Below are 7,322 nucleotides of genomic sequence, written 5' to 3'. Positions count from 1 at the left end.
TGTCGTTAGCTGTCAGCGTGTTTATTGACAGCTCAGTATGTGAGTGCAGTGTGTGATTAGCTTAAAAGAGATGTAGTGTGACTATGTGCAAGTATTATCTGAGCGTGGTCACCAGAGGGTGTTGAGTGTGCGTGTTGAGATCGAGGCAGAAAAGCAGGCTCGGACATCAGAGGGCAGGCGGATGGTCAAGGACAGGAGCGAGGTCTTAGTCCAGGAAGGCAAGGGGGAATCCAAAGGGGGTCCAGGTAGACGAGATACACAGCTCGACGACGAGGAAGCTGGAGGACGACACAACGGGAAGGGAACACAGGGAGAGAGAGAAGGCTGGAGATGTGTTGGCTTACTGTACTGGGTAGGAGAAGCTACGTTCTGGCACCCGCTGGCTTATGAAGGCTGGTCGCTCATCACGGGCAGGTGTGTTGATTGCAGATCTCTTGCGGAGGCACGCCCGCAGCCGAGAGGGAACCCCCGTTGGTGTGCCCCATGGTACGCTCAAAAGTGTGCACAGCAGGAGGAGAGGCAGCAGGAGTGTGACCAATAACACATTGTGTAAGAGTTGTGTAATGTTGTAGCGGTGCATGGTGTAAGAATGATAAACCAATATTGACCTTGTAAGGGGGGGGGAGGAGGGGGGAAATAGACCTTGTAGATGACCAAACCCCCCAATATTGACCTTGTATTGTAGATAACCAGACCCCCCAATTTTGACCTTGTAGATGACAAAAACTATGAGGACACAAATTAAATACAACATTGACCTTGTATTGTAGATGACCAGACACCCCCCCCCCCCCACACACACATAAAATAGACCTTGTATTGTAGATGACCAAACCCCCCCCCAAAATTGACCTTGTATTGTAGATGACCAGACCCCCCCCCCCCCCCCAAAATTGACCTTGTAGAGGGGGACCCCCCAATAGAGACCTTGTAGATGACAAAAACCATGAGGACAAAAATACAATATTGACCTTATTTTGTAGATGACCAGACCCCCCCCAAAATTGACCTTGTATTGTAGATGACCAGACCCCCCAAAAATTGACCTTGTAGAGGGGGACCCCCCAATAGAGACCTTGTAGATGACAAATTAAATACAATATTGACCTTATTTTGTAGCTGACCAGACGCCCCCAAAATTGACCTTGTATTGAAGATTACCAGACCCCCCCCCCAAAAAAAATTAACCTTATATTGTAGATGACCTGACCTCCCCCAATTTTGACCTTGTAGATGACAAAAACCATGAGGACACAAATAAATACAATATTGACCTGGTATTGTAGATGACCAGACACCCCCCCCCAAAAAAATGTTTTACCTTGTATTGTAGATGACCAAACCCCCCCCAAAATTGACCTTGTATTGTAGATGACCAAACCCCCCCCAAAATTGACCTTGTATTGTAGATGACCAGACCCCCCAAAATTGACCTTGTAGAGGGGGACCCCCCCACCCCAATAGAGACCTTGTAGATGACAAACCATGAGGAGACAAATTAAATACAATATTGACCTTATTTTGTAGATGACCAGACGCCCCCAAAATTGGCCTTTGTTTGGCCTCCCAGCCGGCCAAACAAATGCCTCCCAAACAGCCAAACAAAGGCCTCCCAAACAAAGGCCTCCCAGCCGGCCAAACAAACACACAAAAGGCCTCCCAGCCGGCCAAACACACAAAAGGCCTCCCAGCCGGCCACACAAAAGGCCAAAACAGACGGCCAAACAAACACAAAAAAGGCCAAAACAGACGGCCAAACAAACAAACCAAGGCCTCCCAGTCGGCCAAACAAACAAACCAAGGCCTCCCAGTCGGCCAAACAAACAAACCAAGGCCTCCCAGTCGGCCAAACAAACAAACCAAGGCCTCCCAGTCGGCCAAACAAACAAACCAAGGCCTCCCAGTCGGCCAAACAAACAAACCAAAGCCTCCCAGTCGGCCAAACAAACAAACCAAAGCCTGCCAGTCGGCCAAACAAACCAAGGCCTCCCAGTCGGCCAAACAAACAAACCAAAGCCTCCCAGTCGGCCAAACAAACCAAGGCCTCCCAGTCGGCCAAACAAACAAACCAAAGCCTCCCAGTCGGCCAAACAAACAAACCAAAGCCTCCCAGTCGGCCAAACAAACAAACCAAATCCTCCCAGTCGGCCAAACAAACAAACCAAAGCCTCCCAGCCGGCCAAACAAACAAACCAAGGCTTCCCAGCCGGCCAAACAAACAAACCAAGGCTTCCCAGCCCGCCAGCCAAACAAAGGCTTCCCAGCCGGCCAGCCAAACAAAGGCTTCCCAGCCGGCCAGCCAAACAAAGGCTTCCCAGCCGGCCAAACAAACAAAGGCCTCCCAGCCAGGCAAACAAACAAAGGCCTCCCAGCCAGCCAAAGAAAAGTCTCCCAGCCAGCCAAAGAAAAGTCTCCCAGTCGGCCAAACACAAAAAAGGCCAAAACAGACGGCCGGCCAAACACAAAAAAGGCCAAAACAGACGGCCGGCCAAACACAAAAAAGGCCTCACAGTCGGACAAACAAACAAACCAAGGCCTCCCAGTCGGCCAAACAAACAAACCAAGGCCTCCCAGTCGGCCAAACAAACAAACCAAGGCCTCCCAGTCGGCCAAACAAACAAACCAAGGCCTCCTAGTCGGCCAAACAAACCAAGGCCTCCCAGTCGGCCAAACAAACACACAAAAGGCCTCCCAGCCGGCCAAACAAACACACAAAAGGCCAAAACAGACGGCCAAACAAACACACAAAAGGCCAAAACAGACGGCCAAACAAACACACAAAAGGCCTCCCAGACGGCCAAACAAACACAAAAAAGGCCAAAACAGACGGCCAAACAAAAACTAAACAAAGGCCTCGCAGCCTGTCCAACAAACCAAGGCCTCCCAGTCGGCCAAACAAACAAAGGCCTCCCAGCCAGCCAAAGAAAAGTCTCCCAGCCAGCCAAAGAAAAGTCTCCCAGTCGGCCAAACACAAAAAAGGCCAAACACAAAAAAGGCCAAAACAGACGGCCAAACAAACACAAAAAAGGCCTCCCAGTCGGCCAAACAAACACAAAAAAGGCCTCCCAGTCGGCCAAACAAACAAACCAAGGCCTCCCAGTCGGCCAAACAAACAAACCAAGGCCTCCCAGTCGGCCAAACAAACAAACCAAGGCCTCCCAGTCGGCCAAACAAACCAAGGCCTCCCAGTCGGCCAAACAAACAAACCAAAGCCTCCCAGTCGGCCAAACAAACAAACCAAAGCCTGCCAGTCGGCCAAACAAACCAAGGCCTCCCAGCCGGCCAAACAAACACACAAAAGGCCTCCCAGCCGGCCAAACAAACACACAAAAGGCCAAAACAGACGGCCAAACAAACACACAAAAGGCCAAAACAGACGGCCAAACACACAAAAGGCCTCCCAGACGGCCAAACACAAAAAAGGCCAAAACAGACGGCCAAACAAAAACTAAACAAAGGCCTCGCAGCCTGTCCAACAAACAAAGGCCTCCCAGCCGGTCAAACAAACAAAGGCCTCCCAGCCAGCCAAAGAAAAGTCTCCCAGCCAGCGAAAGAAAAGTCTCCCAGTCGGCCAAACACAAAAAAGGCCAAACACAAAAAAAGGCCAAAACAGACGGCCAAACAAACACAAAAAAGGCCTCCCAGTCGGACAAACAAACAAACCAAGGCCTCCCAGTCGGACAAACAAACAAACCAAGGCCTCCCAGTCGGCCAAACAAACAAACCAAGGCCTCCCAGTCGGCCAAACAAACCAAGGCCTCCCAGTCGGCCAAACAAACAAACCAAGGCCTCCCAGTCGGCCAAACAAACCAAGGCCTCCCAGTCGGCCAAACAAACAAACCAAGGCCTCCCAGTCGGCCAAACAAACAAACCAAGGCCTCCCAGTCGGCCAAACAAACAAACCAAGGCCTCCCAGTCGGCCAAACAAACCAAGGCCACCCAGTCGGCCAAACAAACAAACCAAAGCCTCCCAGTCGGCCAAACAAACCAAGGCCTCCCAGTCGGCCAAACAAACCAAGGCCTCCCAGTCGGCCAAACAAACCAAGGCCTCCCAGTCGGCCAAACAAACCAAGGCCTCCCAGTCGGCCAAACAAACAAACCAAAGCCTCCCCGTCGGCCAAACAAACAAACCAAAGCCTCCCAGCCGGCCAAACAAACAAACCAAGGCTTCCCAGCCGGCCAAACAAACCAAGGCTTCCCAGCCGGCCAAACAAACCAAGGCTTCCCAGCCGGCCAAACAAACCAAGGCTTCCCAGCCGGCCAAACAAACCAAGGCTTCCCAGCCGGCCAAACAAACCAAGGCTTCCCCGCCGGCCAAACAAACCAAGGCTTCCCCGCCGGCCAAACAAACCAAGGCTTCCCCGCCGGCCAAACAAACCAAGGCTTCCCAGCCGGCCAAACAAACCAAGGCTTCCCAGCCGGCCAAACAAACCAAGGCTTCCCAGCCGGCCAAACAAACCAAGGCTTCCCAGCCGGCCAAACAAACAAAGGCTTCCCAGCCGGCCAAACAAACAAAGGCTTCCCAGCCGGCCAAACAAACAAAGGCTTCCCAGCCGGTCAAACAAACAAAGGCCTCCCAGCCAGCCAAAGAAAAGTCTCCCAGCCAGCCAAAGAAAAGTCTCCCAGTCGGCCAAACACAAAAAAGGCCAAAACACTTGGCCGGCCAAACACAAAAAAGGCCAAAACAGACAGCCGGCCAAACACAAAAAAGGCCAAACACAAAAAAGGCTTCCCAGCCAGCCAAAGAAAAGTCTCCCAGCCAGCCAAAGAAAAGTCTCCCAGTCGGCCAAACACAAAAAAGGCCAAAACAGACGGCCGGCCAAACAAACCAAGGCCAAAACAGACGGCCGGCCAAACAAACCAAGGCCAAAACAGACGGCCGGCCAAACAAACCAAGGCCTCCCAGTCGGCCGGCCAAACAAACCAAGGCCTCCCAGTCGGCCGGCCAAACAAACCAAGGCCTCCCAGTCGGCCGGCCAAACAAACCAAGGCCTCCCAGTCGGCCGGCCAAACAAACCAAGGCCTCCCAGTCGGCCGGCCAAACAAACCAAGGCCTCCCAGTCGGCCGGCCAAACAAACCAAGGCCTCCCAGTCGGCCGGCCAAACAAACCAAGGCCTCCCAGTCGGCCGGCCAAACAAACCAAGGCCTCCCAGTCGGCCGGCCAAACAAACCAAGGCCTCCCAGCCGGCCAAACAAACCAAGGCCTCCCAGTCGGCCGGCCAAACAAACCAAGGCCTCCCAGCCGGCCAAACAAACCAAGGCCTCCCAGCCGGCCAAACAAACCAAGGCCTCCCAGCCGGCCAAACAAACCAAGGCCTCCCAGCCGGCCAAACAAACCAAGGCTTCCCAGCCGGCCAAACAAACCAAGGCTTCCCAGCCGGCCAAACAAACCAAGGCTTCCCAGCCGGCCAAACAAACCAAGGCTTCCCAGCCGGCCAAACAAACCAAGGCTTCCCAGCCGGCCAAACAAACCAAGGCTTCCCAGCCGGCCAAACAAACCAAGGCTTCCCAGCCGGCCAAACAAACAAAGGTTTCCCAGCCGGCCAAACAAACAAAGGCTTCCCAGCCGGCCAAACAAACAAAGGCTTCCCAGCCGGCCAAACAAACAAAGGCTTCCCAGCCGGCCAAACAAACAAAGGCTTCCCAGCCGGCCAAACAAACAAAGGCTTCCCAGCCGGCCAAACAAACAAAGGCTTCCCAGCCGGCCAAACAAACAAAGGCTTACCAGCCGGCCAAACAAACAAAGGCTTCCCAGCCGGCCAAACATACAAAGGCCTCCCAGCCGGCCAAACAATACTTGAATTTCAGTGCAAATTCAAGTATTTCTATATACACACAAACATTTTTTAATTTAGTGCAAATTCAAGTACTTCTCTATCTATACACAAATACATACATATATACACACACTCTTGAATTTGCACTGTAATTCAAGAATTTCTAGATATACAAGACATATATATAAAAGAAATGTATATATAGAAATACTTGAATTTGCACTGAAATTTAAGAATTTCTATATATATATATAACAAATGTATATATAGAAATACTTGAATTTGCACTGAAATTCAAGAATGAATATATATAACAAATGTATATATAGAAATACCTGAATTTGCACTGAAATTCAAGAATGAATATATATATATATATATAACAAATGTATATATAGAAATACCTAAATTTGCACTGAAATTCAAGAATGAATATATATATATAACAAATGTATATATAGAAATACCTGAATTTGCACTGAAATTAAAGAATGAATATATATATATATAGCAAATGTATATATAGAAATACCTGAATTTGCACTGAAATTCAAGAATGAATATATATATAACAAATGTATATATAAAAATACCTGAATTTGCACTGAAATTAATGAATATATATATATAACAAATGTATATATAGAAATACCTGAATTTGCACTGAAATTCAAGAATGAATATATATATAACAAATGTATATATAGAAATACCTGAATTTGCACTGAAATTCAAGAATGAATATATATATGATATATATAGAAATATCTGAATTTGCACTGAAATTCAAGAATTATATATATATATATATATATATGATATACCGTATTTTCCGCACTATAAGGCGCACCTAAAAACCACACATTTTCTCAAAAGCTGACAGTGCGCCTTATAACCCGGTGCGCTTTATTACGATTCATTTTCATAAAGTTTCGATCTCGCAACTTCGGTAAACAGCCGCCATCTTTTTTCCCGGTAGAACAGGAAGCGCTTCTTCTTCTACGCAAGCAACCGCCAAGGAAAGCACCCGCCCCCATAGAACAGGAAGCGCTTCTTCTTCTACTGTAAGCAACCACCCGCCCCCGGAAGAAGAAGAAAAAACGCGCGGATATCACCGTACGTTTCATTTCCTGTTTACATCTGTAAAGACCACAAAATGGCTCCTACTAAGCGACAAGGATCCGGTTCATAAAAAGACGCAATCTCTCCATCCGCACACGGATTACTACCGTATTTCACAGCAACTGATATTCCTGTGAACCGCACTGTGGAACGGGAGCACGTACGGTGAATATTCGCACCACAGGGAATGAGAAGTCATCCTTCACTGTGGTTCTAGCTTGCCATGCTAACTTCCACCCATGGTGATATTCAAAAGGAAGACCTTGCCAAAAGAGACCTTTCCAGCCGGCGTCATCATAAAAGCTAACTCGAAGGGATGGATGGATGAAGAAAAGATGAGCGAGTGGTTAAGGGAAGTTTACGCGAAGAGGCCGGGTGGCTTTTTTCACGCAGCTCCGAAGGCGAACACACCTTCACTAAGA

General features: G+C 49.1%; 1 long non-coding RNA gene across 1 annotated transcript; it reads right to left on the bottom strand.

Moving 5' to 3' along the window:
* LOC140677457 (uncharacterized) lies at positions 1–671 on the bottom strand. Its single transcript, XR_012049251.1, has 2 exons — positions 345–671; positions 1–278 (listed from the first exon to the last, which is right to left on the bottom strand). It is a non-coding gene; the product is annotated as an uncharacterized lncRNA (long non-coding RNA).
* Between the last annotated feature and the right edge of the window lie 6,651 nt (positions 672–7,322).

This window comes from Nerophis lumbriciformis, linkage group LG31, assembly GCF_033978685.3.
Source record: "Nerophis lumbriciformis linkage group LG31, RoL_Nlum_v2.1, whole genome shotgun sequence".
NCBI classification, from domain to species: Eukaryota; Metazoa; Chordata; class Actinopteri; order Syngnathiformes; family Syngnathidae; genus Nerophis; species Nerophis lumbriciformis.
Note: the sequence above shows the minus strand (reverse complement) of the source record. Positions and strands in the feature narration are given on the sequence as shown.